At 43.7% G+C, this 18,904-nt stretch overlaps 1 long non-coding RNA gene across 1 annotated transcript; it reads left to right on the plus strand.

Moving 5' to 3' along the window:
* Nucleotides 1-762: 762 nt before the first annotated feature.
* On the plus strand, nt 763-17,431 carry LOC118214967. The gene is made up of 4 exons (XR_004762734.1): nt 763-844; nt 3,676-3,826; nt 16,675-16,847; nt 17,242-17,431. It is a non-coding gene; the product is annotated as an uncharacterized LOC118214967 (long non-coding RNA).
* Nucleotides 17,432-18,904: the final 1,473 nt, after the last annotated feature.

The raw sequence follows: 18,904 nt of genomic DNA on the forward strand, positions 1-18,904 counted from the left end.
GTCTTCATATAGCTCAATTCACCAACAAAACAGCAAACCCATCCTTTGTCAACCAGCAATAATTATTTAAAGCCATTTCTTAAAAAAGATTAATGACAACAGGAAATTGGACGCTAAACATTGGCAAGCAGGGATAATGCATCAGGTCTCTCATTATCTTCTCTGTGATATCAACAGCCAGAATCAAAATTAATTTCACAGTGAAAAAATTGCAACTTACAAAAACAACAACAAAAAGAAAACATTGTACACACTGCAAGTAGCCTCACACATAGCAATACCAGCTGACAATAAACATAAATATTTCATAAAACGGTTTTAAAAGGGTGATATTGAAATAAATCAGAAATAGTACAGTTGTGCCTTGCTGAGCCACTGATTTTTGTAAGGTAGGCTATAGACAATGGTTTGTGTGGAAATATCCTGCACTTGTTTTAAACAGCCGGGTAATACATAAGCAATCAAATGAATCACAACGAAAAAGGATATTCTACAACTGGAAACGGGTTACCTGTAGATGGACCATTCCATTTACTATGCAGATTTTATTTCTCTATTTATATATGCACAATAGGCTATATTCTCATCAACCTGATCTAAGGCAAACCTTCAATATCGACAGTTCTTATACAAAGTACTCCAGCGCAGCGCCTACACGTTCCACCTGGGACACAGATGCATAAGCTGCACGGCTTCCTTGATCCGGCATCCCATTAATTGAACTGTTCTTTCACCTGCACGTGCCTGCTAATCCTACGCAACGGATGAAGTAAAAACTTCATGCCGGACAGAGTTATTGAATTCTGACTCCCGAATTGTCTTGCAGAAGCGCTGCGATTCACAGGTGTGTTTTATTGGTTCATACAGCTATTTTCTGTTCTACTTTCCTTTCTTCCTCCTCCCTACAAAAGACGCCATTTACTGTATTTGTAGTAGAAAATGTGGAAGTGGAAAAACGACGTTTACTTATAGCAAGTCATCCAGTTACAAGATTGTCATACATCTAAGGAAATGTATAGACGAAAGCTTGTCATTAAAAAGCAATGGCCACTAGTCCGTGTGAAATAATCTAAAACTAAAAGATATTCGACACCTCGCACTAAAACGAGCCATGGACACTGGGTCAACCAAATTCAATGTCCATGAGTCCTTCCGTTCTGTCTGTTTGCAATAAACTTTACTGACATTCAACTCACCCCAGTCACCAATTCTTGCTAATTGACTGCGGTGGCTCTCATTTTCAGTGCAAGGGTGAATTTCAGTACTAGCTAAATAAAACACAAGCTATCTTATATTGCTAAGATAGGACTCCGTTGCGAGTATTGGGTGACGTGGTGCAGAAACAGCTGCTATTCCTTGAAAGCCACTGGAAGACCGAATTAATTATTTAGGTTTATTTTGCTTCTCGGTTACCGCTCCGACACCTGCGTTTGATTTACGTAAGGATAATATTAATTCAGCTAGCTAGCTAACCTTAGTCTACGGAACTTTGCGAAGGTCCACTAAAATGTCGTTTACGCTGGCTTGCTCCCTACCTGGCCACATAAATTACACCTATTCTGAACTGAAACTAATCACTTGCCATTCAATTTCCAACGAAACGAGATCCTTGTTTTATTTTCAAATTATTTGTTTAACCAAATTAGCGTTTTCATTTTCTCAGTATGAAATTAGGGCTACCAGTGTAATTCTCTAATGTTGGTGGCAACTAGGTACTGTAGCTCTAGCTCAGCAAGACCACCACCAGACGGCAGTAGCAGTTGGCATACTCGTAGATTGTTTCTTAATAAAATTCTTAGAGCTCACGATTGCTGTAACCTAGGTGACAAATCAAAATCCTGGTACATCGCATGTAAATACACAACGCAATAACGTTTTGGGAGTAAAACGTGTGCCATATAGCTAATGTTTAAGTTAAACAATGTCAATGCGAGTGCGGGAAAACATGCACAACATAGCGAGCGAACGTAGGTTAACATAGCACAAAGTTGGAAGCGTTCCGTTTGTGTGGATACATGAAAGAGGTGATGGAAAAATAAGGCTTGTCATTTTTTCACATTTTATGATTACACTGTGTTCAGATTTGTACTCATTCTGTCATGTTGCTGCCCACATGGAGAGAGATCAATAACCTTTACGCGAACTTACCGAGTTAAATAGCTTACATTAGCTGTCAACAACTTCTGTCAACGGTAGCCTCGAACTCTGCAGCCTGCGTTAAACTGCAGCCATCCACATAGCTGCAGCGCCTCTAGATATTAATGGGAGTATTGCAACAGAACCCACTTTGTGTCTTGAATTACATTTCACACACAAACACCTTGTTTTCAGTTCGGTATGTGGACACCACAGAACTGTATGGCAGACACTGCCACGTGATATATTGTCAGAAAATATGTTAAAGAACATTGATAACCAGTAGGCGTCACTTAGTCGTGATTCATTTGTTTTTTTCACCGTTATGGAAATGGAATACATAGCAATATATTATACTGTAAATATGTGGACCTATGTGGAAAATATAATTCTAAATACATTTCAAAGAAGAATAATATATTGCTATAAGTCATCTTAAAGTGGCCACAATTCGTATATTTGCCAATATTATGAAGTTTTGCAATATATAGATAATGTTATTTCATTTATTTCAGCACATTTTACATTATATTCCAGTTCCAAGAAGACAAGTTTGCATTGATGCAGGATTCAAACTCACAAACCAAAGTATTGAGTGTTCAATAAGTTCTGATAATTTTACTCTAACAAAGTATGCTAGACACTGTTTAATCACCTTTGGTATTTGGATATAGAGCTGGAGGTCATTTAACCATGAGAAATCTAGTTTCAAATTCAAATAATTAGATGTACATGGCCTAATTAAAATGGCAAATTTTAAAAACTCAGTGTCCAGTTTGAAATCAGGAGTGGCTTGTCTGACTGTAAGAGTAGGGAAGTAGCATACATATCGTAACTAGCGAAACATTAGTCTATTCAGATTCTAGCTCTATTAGGTATTATCTGGAATAAACCTCTGTTGATGTCATAGGCTTCTAAATAGACCCTCTGTGATTATATTTCCTATGAGATTATGCACAAGTTATCCACAATTTTGACTCGCATTTGTTAAGTGCATCAGTGTGTGGAACCCCATCATCCTACCCAGTGGCATTTGATTGACAGCCTGTTCATTCAGCTATCAATCAATCAATCAGTCAATCTGTATTCTGTATGGTGCCAGTTACCAAAAAGTGGTCACACGGTGCTCATATACTGATCTTGTTTAGGGCAGGGATGCCTGGCGGTCCCCATCAAATGGTCAGTTGTGGGCTGATCCCATGTTGATATATCACAAACACCAAAGCGATAATATTGATCAGTACACATTAAACTTTGTTGACTGATTATTCATACTCTGGTTCTCTTTAAGCTGTTGTTAATGCACGTTTCAACTGCATTTTGTAAACCACTGTTAAATGTGTACAAGCATGAAAAATGTTATGGCTACATGTATGGTTTTATCAAAATATTTGTTCCTTGAAGTGTTCCTCTTAAACTAAAAATCAATAAATAGATAAAAGGGCCACACATTGAAATGCAATGTATGACATAGGTCAGCTGGTGTTGAACATCAATGACGCATCATTTGAAACAGTTTCTCTTCTTCTTTGTCTTCAGTGGTTTTGGAAGACTGCAGTTTCGCCTGACAGTCCTCCACACTTCTTTTCACTGCAGTCCACTGGCTGAGCCCGGCTGTCATCTTCACACCAGAGAACTATAATTCATGCGGCTGGCCCCGGAAGGCTGCGGAGCGCGCTTGTGTAATGAGGTAGAGGAAACCCCTGCATATTCAAACACCCTCCCACACCCTCCCTGCCTCATCCGCACCATGAACAATTGTACAAGACATCCATCCGAAGTCAGCATTGACAAGGTCAGGATTCAGTTCTGGACTGCAGGGTGAATCACAAGCTCTTGAAGCCACCAGGTGGCAGCTTTACATGGTGTTTCCTCCAGAACGGCTCATGAATATTTAATGAGGGTTTTGTGCCTCACAGATACAGCCTATAGTGATGCTGTTAATTATTATCTGCAATACATAAGATCTCCACCAGATGGCAGAGGAGCTCTTTGTGGCAGAAGCTCATAAGGACGCTGGCATGGATTACTGTGCAAACATGGGCAAGTCTAACTGCCTATTATTGTCGACCCATGGCAAAGATTGCCTGTTTGGTCAGCGGGCCTTGTCTGGGAGTTGTTTTCAGTCAAGGCTGTGATTTCCTGATGAGATCGATGACACTGGGGCGAGTGATGCATTGCCCTATCTGGGTTTTATGAAGCAGAAATTAAATAAATGGGCAAACTGAAAAAGGTGTAAAAACACTGCAGAATGGAGTGTGATAAACTGCTTGCCTCAATACTGTGACAGGTTTCAACAACTGTAGCACTGCTGAAGAGACCATATCAAGAATTATGCCCTGTTACCTAAACATCATCTGGTGAGGTCAGCACTATTTCCTTTATTGACCGTGATCTGAAGCAGCGGGACTCAGTTGGGCTTAGATCAGAGGTGGGCAGTGCTGGAGGGGTGGTGTGTGTGCAGGTTGTTGTTTCCACCAATTACCCTGACTAAATGAGCTTATTGACTGTATACACAAACACTGGTTCACTCACGGTAAAACGTTTTATATAGGTACATAAGAACAGTCTTCGGCTGTCATTCATATACTTATCAAGAAATACAGCTAAGATATCACAAATAGGGCTAATTAAGTTATTATTGGTCCAAAGTTGGCTTGAAACACAGAAACAGACATGGCCCTCTATCCCCAACTCTGGCTTAGAGTGGCCCTGGTCTGCCAGGGTTCCTTCGGTTAAAGCTACATGGACGCCCCCTAATGGCTTGCTAGGTGCCTGCAGGTTACCATATGTCATTAGAGACATTTCCTCTCTGATCAGCGTAAGCCCTCCTGCAGTAGAGTTGGCTCGTAGCTTGTAGACAGTGGTCCCCGGCTCACGGGCGAGCGTGTAGGGGGAGTGCGCATGCTACAGCTGCTGTTCGGGACAAACGCTGTCTTCCCAACATGGGTGTGGGAGACATCACAGTGACAGTTTCCAAATGGGAGGGAAAGAGGGGCCCAAATCCTCCAGGCATGTGAAAGGTCAAGGAGGGTCGGGCCCGAGTGAAATGGGACGGAACTGAGCTCCCCTCCGCCCTGCTGCTTCTCATTGAGCGCCGTCATTTCAAACCCAACGGCTGCGCACATCCTTTTTGAGAGAGTTTGAAGGACGGGTCGCACTGGCACTGGCTTCAGTAACTTATTTCCCTTCAGTCGAGGGAGAACGGGTTTCGGGGGGAGGCTGGGGCCTGTGCTCGAGCACGCTCTGTGTCCGTCTCTGTTTGCGCTTGTGAGGGTCAGCGTTGCAGGCGGAGGCGAGTCATTGCTGTCGTCATTCGGTTGCCCTCGGTGACCCCCCTGCAGACCGGGCGCCGAAACCGGAGGAATTTTGGGATTGTGCTTTCTGCGCTGTACGTCTTCAGCCAGCGGACCAGTGCGCCCACTCAGAGCTGTGGGAATCTCCTCCGGCTGGGAGCACGGCGGTTGCTACGGCTACGGTCACACGCCGCGCTCTCAAATAATCAGAATTGTCTGCTGAATGATATTTCAAGACTCTTGAAAGACGTCTCTCTAGCAACTCAGGTAATGTATTTACATCTGTGGTACCAAAGCCCCTCTTGTGTCTAATAAATACATACATGAGTAAATCTAAGGAAATATATTTCTAAATTAATTACATGGATCCCCCAGGGCTATAAGTAGGCTAACCCAGTTTGGAAACCGGAATTGGACGTGAATTTGAGATTTTGGGACGATGGTTTGCTTTCAATTTAGTCAGTAAACATCACATTTATAATTACTTTGATCCTAAAACATGACAGCTTTCAGCTTTCATTTCCTCCTAGACCGTATTGAAGTCTTGGAATATTGTGTCACTAAGTTTATGGGCCTCCGAATTTATGGTTGTTTGTGTCGGGTGGTGATTTCATAGAGCTTATCTGGATAAGCCTGATGTCGCCTGTGATAACTGTCAGTCATTTCATGAAGTAGAGGTCATCCTGGTGTTGGTAGGTAGAGCCCAAATTGAATGGCTTTTTTATGGGAATTGGCCACTGTGCCTTTGGACTTAAAGGGATGGCACCTGCACCCAAACACACACCATGGGCACTGCAGCGGGAATCCATGTACTTCTCTAATTCACTTCCCTGCGATCCAGCGGCAGGTCTATATTCTTCCGACCACACAGTACTACAGGAGAGAGTTAGCACCGATTGGAGGAGGGGTTAAATCTCACTGACGACCGTAGGTGGGCACCAGGCCAGTTGTTGTGAGGAGCTAATGTAGCAGTAACCCTGTCCACCTGACGCTAGCGAGATCATTTGTGTTCTGCCACTGCTGTCTCCTGGCCATAGTCGACTATGATGCATCAAAGGCTGAGGCTTGTGGGGGGCTCTCTTTTCTTGAAACGAAAAGCAAAACTCAGACCTGCATCTGTAGCGGCATTTGCATCGATCGATTCGACCGCTCGCTTAATGCCATACCGATGACAGGTTGACAGGAACAATGCGGGGCCTGTTTGAACTGACAGCTCCTGTACTTCTCATGGTAAGCTCCCTCAGCCTCCCTGGGAAGAGTTTTTTAAACCGGTGGGCATGCCGCACGTTACCCCATAGCGCGACGACAAGCGTAGCCTTCCGCAGATGTACTGGGGACTCTGGCCGTGGGAGGTGGGGGGTGGAGGTGAGTTTCCATGGAAATGGACACAGCGCGCTGGCACCGCCACTGCGGCAGTACAGAAAGGGGCCAGGCGAAGCGGTCAGTCAGCCCAGGGGCAGGGAGAGAGCTGCATCCCAAACCATGATCTATTTGCAGAAGGACTGGTGCAAATTCAGAGACTGGAGAAAGATCCGGGGTGTGACATGCTCCCGGATAGGAACTGGCACTCTGCGATAGAGGAGCGTTCCGTTAATGTGCAACCATTAGACTTTATGGATGCTCTTAGACTTTACGGCTCAGGGTTAATGGATGATCGCATGGTTTTTAAAGAGTGGAATCATTGAAACACTGTACGTTCTGCTGATATTACCTGAAATTCAGTTGCTTGTTACAAAAAAAAAGCAAAGTTGCAATGACAGGTATATCAAGTGGTAGCAGAGCTGCAGTTTTTTATTTATTTAATTCATTTATTCACCTTGCAAAGCTGGAGTATGAATTCATCATAGAGGCGTTAGTCTCAGTGTTTTTTAAATTATGGTACACGCAGGTATGGGAACAGTACTAGCATCACTGTTCAGCCTTATTAAAAGATTCGTTATTTTAACAAACACAATAACGATAATCAAGTGCTTGACTGTCGCTGTGTTTAAAATAAAGCGTGTGCTAATGTAACAGATTTACGCATTCCAGCAGGCTGGTTTAATCATACGTCTTTCCTCTAAACTGCAGCTGCTCAGACGCTGCCTTTTGATTGACGGCTTCATATTGCCCCCGATGCGGTGAGTTATTATCGCTTTGTCTTCTCCGAGGGTGTTCCGTTCGAAATGGCCTGATTTTCCCCGCCTGCGAAACACAGGATGGGCATCGTAATACAAGCGATATCAGCACTGAACACGGTTTTCGTTTCATTTTTTATTTTACTTGAATAGTAATAAATATACATGCAACTGCAAATAATTCCTCAAGGGGGAGCTAGAGCGGTTCAGGAAAAGGCACACGGGAGAGGATTATATCAGAACACTTAATTACCAGTAAGTAGATCATTATCTGGTGTGCTGATCCATATATCAGCATATTAGTACATTAAAGCATATGCTTTGCATGTGCTCCGTGTCCTCTTCAATTTTATAAGACGTATCTCATACAGTACTTGCCCTGGACTGGCTGCAGATATTTCAGTTTAAAGGTTATCACGTTAGGCACTGTAAATACCGTGTGCAGGGTGAAGGAAGGGTCTCAGACTGGTCCTGTATCCATCAGAACCCATCCAGACTGAGACTTGACATACATGAGAATGGGTCAGTGTTTAGAGCGGGAAAGGTACAGCAGCCTAAATGGAAAATCGTTTTTCTTTTTTTTTTGCAAGTTTGTTAGGTTATGAGTGAAGAGCTACTTTCGGGAGCAGTCTGTTTTTTTTTTGCAAGGTCAAGAAGGCTGATGTTGGACCAACAGTGCTGAGCATTTTGGTCAGGCAGCCTACATTTATATTTCTTTTGGATAGGATGCCAAGGCTAGTTCTGACTCAGCCGCACCCCAATCACCACATTCTCCTTTGCCAGGCTTTTACACTGAAGTGCATGTCTGCTCACACAGTTTAATTAGGTAATTGCAATCATTTACTGAACAATTGTTCTTTATTAGAGAGGGAATGAAAGCATACCCCCGAAACCCAGAGGCTGGTGTTAATTTGTGGCACAGATATAAGAGTATCTCTGAAGTATCCTTCATTTTTGGGGCAGATATAGCAGTGCTCCTGATGTGTCCCTTGTACAGCATGTATAAAATCTCCCCCTAGAAGCAGAGGCCCACAAGCTGCTCAAGACCTGGCTTAAAGTTCTAGGACTGCAGATGAAATAATAAATTGCGATGGACAGAATAGCAGGTTCTGTTCTGTTCTGCTTCCTGTGGTCTTTGCTCTGTTAATTTCTCTGTTCTCTCCTTCTCCTTATTATCAGCTTGGCTTGATTATCAGCAGGTGGGGTGAATTCAGCAGAACAGATATATATGTCAACTGCCAATGCTTCAGGCATTTGTACTTTGAATATGAATGTCGTTTTGTTTTATTTGCTTATCCTTTCGCGAAAGCTGTAATTCAGCCAGGTAAATGAAATTGAGACTTCGATCAGCAGTTCAGGAACAGCACCATTCCAGCTGGCAGCAGCTGTGTTTTTGTTAAAAATAAAAAAATGAAAATTAAATAACAAGCCTTGCCTTTTAAAAGAAACCCTCAATAAATTTGTGATAATCAATTCCCTCAATAATTTATTATGGCTGAAGCAGCTAAATTCCACAGCCGTTTTCCCGCAGCCAGATTTCTTAGTTTCCAGTGGAAAAGAAATTTGGGAAGCCATTAAAAAAAAAAAGTTATTGCTACGAAAAAGAAATGTCAGCAATTCTAGATGTGTCCGTGCCCGAGGAGTTGAGTGCCCGGCCCTGCTGGAGCATGTGTTATTGTTAGCTTGTCCTTTCAGAAGTACATTTACCCTGTGCTGTAAAAAAAAGCAGAAAAATGAAGGGTTGACTTTTTACTCAGGCAGAGCAGACGGATGAAAAGGTTACCGCTGCGTCTCGTTTATAGTGGCGTAGAGCAGCTACCGAATGAATAGTTTGCTCTCCACCCATTTTCCTCCTCCTGCCCGTTGCCAGCGGAGTTTTAAATCCGCAGTGACACTGCAGGGGGGAACCACTCCAGAAGGCAAAGGGGGAGAGCGGGGCGTGATATGCAGACGCACAACAGGTGGCTGGATTTGTTTCCCCCCTGCCCTGCTTCTAAAAGACAGGAAGTGTGGGTGTTACAGCAAGGCTCCTACCTATGATCAGAAGAGTTTGACTTTAGCTGCTGTACCTGCCACAGAGGCTCAAAGGGGCGGAGCTGACACTCATTGGCTGGCAGGTCTGCGGCCGCAGAGAGCTCCACGTTCAGCCATGACCTTCTCTGTAACCTGTAATCCAGTGGCCTTGGCCTGGGCAGCGCACGCATGTGCTAGGTAATTATCGTTGGCGGGAGCAACAAGTGGGTGTGGCAGAGTGTTTGGCTTTTGCTGATCACGGTCCTCCCATAGCCTGACGCCCTTCCCTCAGGCCCCGCCCATCCTTTTATCTGGGGATGCCTGAAGGTATCGAGATCTTATCAGAGAAACTACGCTTCTGGCTGATATGATGTGTCAGTGTGATGAATCAGCACACATGCATCAGGGAGGTTCTGCATTTGATCCTTAAGCCATGCTCAAAAAGTAGCCCAGTAATGATCATCTGCATCTTTTATTTACTCTTTTTTAATGTACTGTTTTACCAGCCAAACCCACAACAAATGTATAATCTGTCCAATAGGTCTCTAGACTCATGCTCTCTGCTTTATAATTATGGCAACAAGGCAAAATATTTTGTTACAGAAAAAGAATTTCTGACGTTTTTGCTTAAGTTGTCATTTGTGCTCCTTTACTTCCATAAATGTGAAACCTTTTCAGTTTCAGTTTGCGTTTGTGCCGTAATGTAAAACAGGGAGGTATTAGCTTTGGCATCAGTCAATATGGCCAGACGTTATTGATGTCGGCCCAGGAATTTCAGGGAGTCGTGGATCAACTGCTGACTCACTGCGGAAAAATACAATCGACTATCAACTTAGCAGATATGAAAATTTACTGCTAATGCAAACATATGTACTTGCCTACAGCACGTTGAACCGGGGCCAAAATTCTTAAGTGCTCTGCCCTTACGTACACAAATTAATTCCACCTTAGTCAAAAACAAAGCCAGATTGAGTGTTGGCTTTGTTTGATTAATTAGATTGACGAGTAGGCAAAGTTATAAATTCACATCACTGGCCAATTTTAGAAGAGGGAGGGGCAATCTTTTGACGAACTGACTGATTCAGTCAGGCAAGCATTCGAGCACTGGGAACTTTGTTTGTTCTGGCAGTGCAGGCAGTGAGCTGTGAACTGCTGGATATGACTGGGCCAGACCACAGCCATTGGTCTCCACTAGAGCAGGAGGTCAGGCCGCACAGAACTGTACTTTCTGGCAGTCTAAACCCTTCATTCAGGGCCTTTGGAAATTATATTTCAGTTGCATGCCGCTCGTCAATACGACTGCGTGCGAAGGGCCATAAAGATGTACTCCTCTTGTTTTCACAGTTTTATTTTAGTTTATTGTCAGGGGAAGGAGTGTTATATATGACACACATATACATTGTAAACTCTAAAAATGGCTTTGATCCTGTGTAATGAAGGTCAGTGTTGTTTAAAGGAGAGAAAGCAGTGGCAAACGGTACCTCTAGTCCACTGAGAAGCCCTCCTAATCCGGAGATGACAGCTGATAGCTTTTCTCGAGGAATACAAATTTTGTGACCGGCTCCCCAGGAGGCAGAAGGGAGTTATTAAGCCACTGAATCTAGCCCTGGGAAACAGTGCTCCCTTTGTTCTTGATCTCGTTCCATTTTTAAAACTCTAAAAACCGAGCCGTTTACGGGTCGGATCGTGCCAGAGCCCAGAGAGGGTGTGCTGGGGTGAAGGTGTGTCCGGGCGTGTTCGCCAGCCTATCAGTGATCCGTGAGACCGGGCTCCACCAATCAATGTTAGCAGCGGTTAATATTAGGTTAGCAGGGGCAAGCAGATGCTCCCTCTGCATTGAGCCATCATCCTCTTCTCATATTAGGCTTAATTCAGCTTTCTTTTCCACAGACCACAGTTCCATAGATTGCACACTGACTTGCTGGGGTTGTTTGGCAAGTCACTCATTTGGTTTTTAGTTGTTATTTCTAAGCTAAAAACTTTATAGATGTAGATAAAATGCTACCAGTGTTCTTGAAACTTTTATTTTGATCTCAAAGACTGCTTTAGGATTATTTTTATTGGAAGCGTTATCTTTGAAAGTACTCCTAATGATTTGAAAATCTCATTGTTTTAGTAACCACTTGCTGTGCCACACAGATTTCACTCTCAACTGAACCATTTTAAAATCCACATAAAGCCGTATACTATGAAATTTTGAACCGTCGGTTTCATCTGTTAAAGTGATATAATTGTACTTATTTTAAATGCCACCGTGCAGTATCCGGTAACATGCATCTCAGGTGTTTTTTTTGTGTGTTTTTTTTAGATGAAAGGAGTCAAAACAAAATGCAAATAAGTGCATTGTGATTTAGCAGAATGTAGTTTAATCCTCCAAAATGTGTGCTATTAGCTTTTAAATGTTTTTACATTCTATTGCAATTGTCTGTGCTGCAATTTACCGATTAGCCCCATTAGGGATGTACCTTTCTATGAGTGTGAAAATGGGTTGTTTCAAAGAGAAAATGGAGAGGAGCATTTCCCAAGGAAAGCAGGAGCTGCACAGCTCCATCCCATAATGAGTCGTCGCTCAGAGCGATTACCGAGGCCCTAGAAAGGGCCAAGGCCACGGACAAGATGCCATGCAAAACATCTCTTTTCTTTTTGTGTGTGTGTGTGTTTTTAGGATCTCTGTTTTGGTTTTCGGGGAAAATGACAGGAGCGGCTGTCATGCTGTGAAATGAGGGAGAGAGGAGGGAGTGTGTGAAATGGCGAAGGAGTGTAGCGCTGCGGATGAGGTCAGGGCACGCTTTAGCAACACACCCATCGCGTTCTGATTGCCAACACACACCCTGCACTGCAGGAAGGGGAGACCACAGATCTGTGTTTTGTATATTCTAATGGAATAGAATAATTGGCTGCATGGATGTTTTTAGGTTTAGAACAGATTTTGCAAGAATAAAAGACTGAGAGATTCCAGGAATCAGATGAGCATAAATACAGCAGAAGTGCTTTTCGTGCAGGGATCGTCGTCAAATCAAATAGCACATTGTAGTGTTTGTCTTAATATTAAATTTGTTACAAGCTCTTTATTGATCTTTTAACCTGAAGTGACTGAAATCAAGGACAGCTGTCTTTAGATTATATTCTGAGTCTTTTTGGGACTAAAAAGAAGGGTCTAGTCTTGAAATGTCTTCAGTTGAGAGAATGTATTCAGCTAATTGTATTTAGTCCTCTTCCTATGACCTTATAAGCTGATTTCTAGGAGATCTCCTTTGAGATTTGAGAAAGGCCCTGGAAGTTCATATGAGGCTGTTTCAGGAGTAAAAGCGGGGGATGTAGAAACCCACCTGCGGCCATTTTAATTCATTCAGACTGCCGATTCCCAGTGACTGATTTTTGATTGGATGACTTTTGATTGGAGGAAAGCCGCAGTTGCAGGTGCAGCTCAGCAGCAGCTGTGTTCTAGCAGGGCTGGGAAAGTGGCAGGTGAGTTGTCAGGTGTGAGAGTCCTCGAGCCATCCCTCTGTCCCTGTGTGGGCCTTTTCCTACCCTCTGTTTTATTTGCTTGCTTTGTAAACGTCCGTCAGGATGGAAGATGCACGTTTGATTTGCAGCAATAACCAGACTGTGGGGTAGCTTTAGGACAGAGTAATAAAAATGCTATTTTAGTGTTTTATGAACAAGCAGCGGAGACAACAGGGAAAAGTCAGAGGGACCTGTTTATGCTTTATTTATTTAAAATGCTACCCTGTCTTCTGAAATAATGCACTTGTCATGGGCAGTCCAATCCGTTGTTGGACACGTTTAAACCAATCAAAACATGTTGCTCTCAGTTATTGGTTGAAGTCAGTGAGAGTCTCTGATTGCATGAGGTAACTCTGCCTGTGTTAAAGGGACAGTTCACTTTTTGTTTTCTTTTGCAATATTTCTGTTTTAGTGTATGTTTTTATTGACCTAGGCAGGTTTAATATGAAGTAAAGGATATTTTATAAGTTTTATACAGACCAGCCTGCTTTAATTGCTGCATAGGGGTATTCAGGGATTCAAAAATGAACTTTGAGTAACTGTACAGCAGCTTTGGAGTTACAGCATTCTGTGTTTCTCAAGAGTTGATCTGTTTGGCTTGTGTGACGCGCATGACAGTATTGGCTTGGGAAGGAGATGGGTTTCCTGTAAACAGAGGACAGGGTTGCCAGAATTCTAATGGCATTAATGTCACCCCCGGTGCATTTCTGCATTTTTGCCGAGCCGCATCAGACCACACAGGCGGGAGAAACTCACGGGCCGAACGGAGCAGAGACCCGAGTGTCACAGCCAGCTCAGGGCCTCTAGCCTGTCTGCCTTTGTGTCAGTGCAGGGACACACGTAGCAGAGTTTTTGTCATTAAAATGAGTTACTCATAAAATTAATAGTGAGTGCAGCTGTTCCAGGGGGAGGGTTTTTTTCTTCTTCTCTTTAAATGAGAGTTTGGGAATGGTCGTGAGACAAGGGAAACAAAAACCCCCGGCACTGAGTGGGAGTGAATTAAACAGAACTCCCGAGAGCCGCGCTCTTTCCGTAAAACGATGCCGCGGTCTTTCCGGCAGTGCTGGCCTGCGTAACAGCTCTTCTGAAAAGAGGAGCGCGAGCCCTCGATATGCGACACCAGATAAAGGGGAGGGGCTTTGGCTGGAGGCGCTGATTGCGCACGTAGGCAAAATGGTTTGGCACGGAGTCGCCCACGTGCTGCGTGCGTCTGGAAGGCGAGCGATGCCCTCGCTTTAATGTGTGTGCGTGTGGGAAAGGGCCAATTCTCAGAGAGGCCACACATGGAATATTTACAGAAGAAACAGATTCTGGGTTTGCAATGGAAGCTCCGAAACCCTCCCCCATTCTCTCTGTGTGGATGTATCCAGGGAAACTGCCTGTCAGTTACTGGCTATTGCAGTGCATTCCTTCACTGTTTGATTTCATCTGCAGCTGCAAGGTATTCGTGACTTAAACTCTTAGAGATTCTTACTTTTTTTTGTCCTCTTCAGTGGACAACTTAATTTTTATTACAGTTGTGATTTGAAAAAAAAAAACAACATTTTGATGAAACCTCTCTGAAAAAACAATCACGTGTTCAAAAACCACGTGTTTGAAAACCACATGTGAACACCCAACACGTTCACAGCCTACATGTGAACTATAAAAATAATCTCACTGAAAGATGAGAGTGGGTAAAAGGTAATCTATGTTATTTAAAGTCACATGTTTTGTTTTCACATGTGAAAACTGTGGTTCACATTTAAATAAGTCGGTGACATGTGAAGATGCTAATGATTCAATTCTTTACATGTGGACATTTTCTTTGAACATGTAAAATTTTGTAAAAAAGGCAAATTTCACCAGTGATTTTTTCATAAGGGAGGGATATAACAACAGAAAAAAACAAAATACAAGAACATAAATAAATAAAAAATCTATAATAATAAACACATTACGCATAACAACATTAAAGACATAAGACAGGAACATCCGTCATATGAACACTGGGGCTTAGCTATTATCTGGTAGCAATAAAACAAGTCAGAGGGACGATTGAGAAGGGCTGCATTTCATATTACCGGTTAAATTGGATATGGGAGTATAAGAGTATGAGAAGATGTGTGTGAGTGTAGAGAGAATGAGCTATGTGTTAGGAATAATATGACAATGAAAATGATAAAATAATAAAAGAATAAAAAATTAATAAATGAAAAATTGGATTGTCTCTGGTGGCAAAACTTAAAAAGAAAGGGAGTAAAAAGGAGGAGGATCATGGGATTATTATTTAAGGAATTTATGATTTGGGGTCCAGTTTTGATAAAATTCTGCAGGTTGATGTTTTGGCTGAGGCTGTCATTTTTCCCATAGATATATGATCAATGAAGAAAGCTTTCCTTTGTGCTATTGGTACTGTACTTTTAATTTCCAGCCCATGAGGATAGTTTTCTTGTTGCTAGTTAGGGTGATGAGTGTAATATCTGTACGTTTATAGGGCATTTTGGCTTGTGAAACCTCTCCTAGTAGACATAGGGATGGAGACATTGTAATATGGCAGTCTGTTAATAGGGCTATTTTATTGGAGATTTCCCACCAGAGGTGCTGTATGGGTGAGCATGACCAAATGGCATGAAGGTAATTGTCTGCAGTATTAAGAGTGCATTGTGAACATGTATCTGAATCCCTGAACCCCATTTTAAACTGAGTGAGATGTGCTCTGTGGATCACCTTGTATTGGATGAATTGGAAGTCTTGGACTTATAGATTCTTAGTGATAGATCTTGCGGACAGTCTTCTGTGGGAGCATTTCCATTTTTGCATAAATGTTAAAGGCCATTACATGACGGAAAGTGTGATTGAAGATGCTGGCATGGATTCAATCATTACTTGTTCTTCAGTTCTCAAATGTGCAATTACAAGCAAATGTGTTAAATTAAACTCTTGTTTTTTTTGTCTACACAAACACAGTCAATGTCAGTAAATGAAGTCACTGTCATTGATGAGTTAATGTCATTGATGAAGAAAATGAACACTTCAGAATCAAAGTAATGAACAAAAGGCGACTGGATCCAGGCCGCTGACACTTGTAACCGGTAACACCGACACTTAAAAAAGGTAAATTGATTGATTCATAAAAGAAAGGAGCGAAGACACCCAGTGTAAACCGTGCTTGCTGGAACTTATCTTCACGGTTGGCGGTTTAATGTGAAATTGATAGGGGGCTGAAAGTGGATAGCACTTCAGCCGGAAGGGTCTGGTGCAGACTGGTACTACATAAGAAAGTAGAGACTATAAGTAGGAGTGTTTTCACCCTCCTCAGGTGAGAATTGTCTCGGCACCCCGTGCTCAGCATGGGCACTTACAGTGAGAGGCTTAATTTTACGACCCTCAAAAACCCCCCTAATGAGTCCCCCTCAAAGACATGTGTGCGAAATAATTAAAAGGATTTCACGACTAAAGGAAGAACGCCCTGATGTTGATTGTCCTTGGATTGTGTACTTGGCAAAGATGGCTGCCGTTGACTGTGGGTCGTGAAGCCGTCGTTGTCCTCCTGGGGGTTTGGGGTTAGGGGTGGGGGTGTGGGGGGTTTTGATCTGGCATGCTTCTGAACATCTTCCTTTAAGGTTTCTGGAAGCGCGATCGCCTTGGGAAGCAGCGGGTTCAGACATCCTGAGTGATGTCATCGCCCGCGGCTCCACCGCTCGCACCGCGCGGACACGCCTCGGCCCGGTGATTGACAGGTCCCCCCACGGCAGCCGCGAAGGCTCGGAGGCGGAAGCGCCAGACCGTGCGCGAGGTTTGTCACCTTTCTCCAGCCGCGTTCGCGGACGGCTCGCCCCTTGGACGGCCTGCGCTTTGAGGGAGGGGTGACGGGAGTAGAGCGGATAGCCGCACGCTGCTGTGACGCGTTGGGGAATGAGCTCGGACAGCCGCTCTGAGAGGTTAACCTGTCCTGAGCGAGCACGAGCCTGTCACCCGCCGTTCGGTCCGTTTTATGGGGCTTTTTTCTTGCTGTTTCAGTGTTCGATCGCTTTTTACTACCTCAATGAGATGCATGCCTCTTTTGTCCAGTAAATGTTGCTAATAGCTGCTCTTAGTTTTTTATTTTGAGCGTCTGGACTGCACCATTTAAACACCTGGATATTTACCTGAATATTTACCTTACTGTTTTCTGCTCTTCTTATTTGCAGCTCTTTTCTGCTGTCATGAACTTGCTAATTCCAGGATCTACTTAAATTCTATTTTTGAATAGCTGCCAGTGTTGGATTTTCTTTGCCAAGAGGGAGGTAGAGAGGGTTGTTCAGAGACCCGCACCTGTTCAGACCTTTCGTATTTATCTCATGAAAAGACATTAATCCCCGCAAATTGAGGGGAATTTACTCTTTGCTGTCACAAAATACATGACTCTTTCTTGCCCTTGCAGCGGTGTCGCTTTGATGCCGACTTCTCAGATGCACAAAAGCCATTTATAACACTGAGAGCCTGGATGTGGCCTTGTCCAAAATACCCCATGCCAGGCTTTGGGGAGTTATTGCTTTTTTTTGGTGAGGCACACAGGCGTGGTTCTTGCCGCCTGTGTCCTAATGGGGAAGCAGATGAGGGCTGGATTGCGGGCGAGCGAGGGCGGTCTGGCTGCTCACGAGCCCTCTCTCCTCAGCGTGCTTCCCTCTAGAGCGGGGCTGGCGTTGTCCATTAGTTTAAATTACGCGGCAAAGCGCGTCTCTGCATGCAGCTAAAAGCCATTTTTATGAGTCGAAAGCAGGAAGAAAATGTACCGCGGGCCCAGAGTACAGACAGGAATTACTCCATCGCGTTGGCGGTGCTTTGTTATCAACGTACCTCTTATCCAGGGCCGTGTGAGTACAGTGCTCATTTGCCTTTGAGTGCTGGTCAGTGTCAGTAATGGAAAAAAAACACACACTGGGTCTTCATCCTGGGTAATTTACAAGGCATTGAATAAAAATTTTGGACATTTTTGTTCCATTTACCGAGAGTGCGCCTTTTAAACGCTAATGTGATTTAGTTAGCTCTGCTCGCGCAGCGTTGCTCGGCCTGCGCTAGCCGCGTCTTCCCTTAGCATCGAGAGCTCGTGCAGCTTTGACCCGCACGTTGACTTGGAGCGGAGGCTAAATTGCTTTTCTTTCCCCGCACGTGTTTGCAGTCCCCGCTGGTGAAACGCCTCGGCCGAGGGTTTATTTTATTTGGGCGTAACCGTGTTGCCTCATCTGTCCTCAGACGGTTACTTCGGCCTTACTGCGGGCGTGAGCGCGGCGGATAGCGGAGAGCTAGCTGCTTGGCTGCGTGATCAAAAATGCTTTCGGTTTTTTTCTCCCCCCTCGCCTTTCTCAGAAATCGAGGCTGTTGCATAACGAGGGACAAACGATAAACAGCTGCTCGGAAGCAGTTTTTCCTGCTCGGTTTTACTGGATGTCAGTGAATGCATCCCAGTTCTCAAACTGAAGGGCGGAGTTGTCTGATGGACCCACTGGAGGGATGAGCTGATCATGAGATACACAGGACGACAATAACTTGCTGTGCATCGCACACTTTCTCTTGGTATTCACAGCAGTCACATTAAAGGGATAGTTCTCTCTGGGGTTTTTCAATATTATTTCAGCTCTAGTCTATGTTTTCCATTAGCTCTGACAGTTTCTGTGTATGATGAAGGATAAGTACTGGCTTTGCAATGGCAGGTATAGGGCATTCAGGGGTTTGTGGTCTAAAGCAAGAAATTACACTTCAAATAACTTCAAAGCAGCTTGTAATGTACAGCAACATTGTTTCCAGCGGCCGTAGGTATGAAAGGACTTTACTGGGCTCACTTTTATTTTTTTGTGGGTCGTGCACTTATAA

The sequence above is a fragment of the Anguilla anguilla genome, chromosome 16 (assembly GCF_013347855.1).
Source record: "Anguilla anguilla isolate fAngAng1 chromosome 16, fAngAng1.pri, whole genome shotgun sequence".
NCBI classification, from domain to species: domain Eukaryota; kingdom Metazoa; phylum Chordata; class Actinopteri; order Anguilliformes; family Anguillidae; genus Anguilla; species Anguilla anguilla.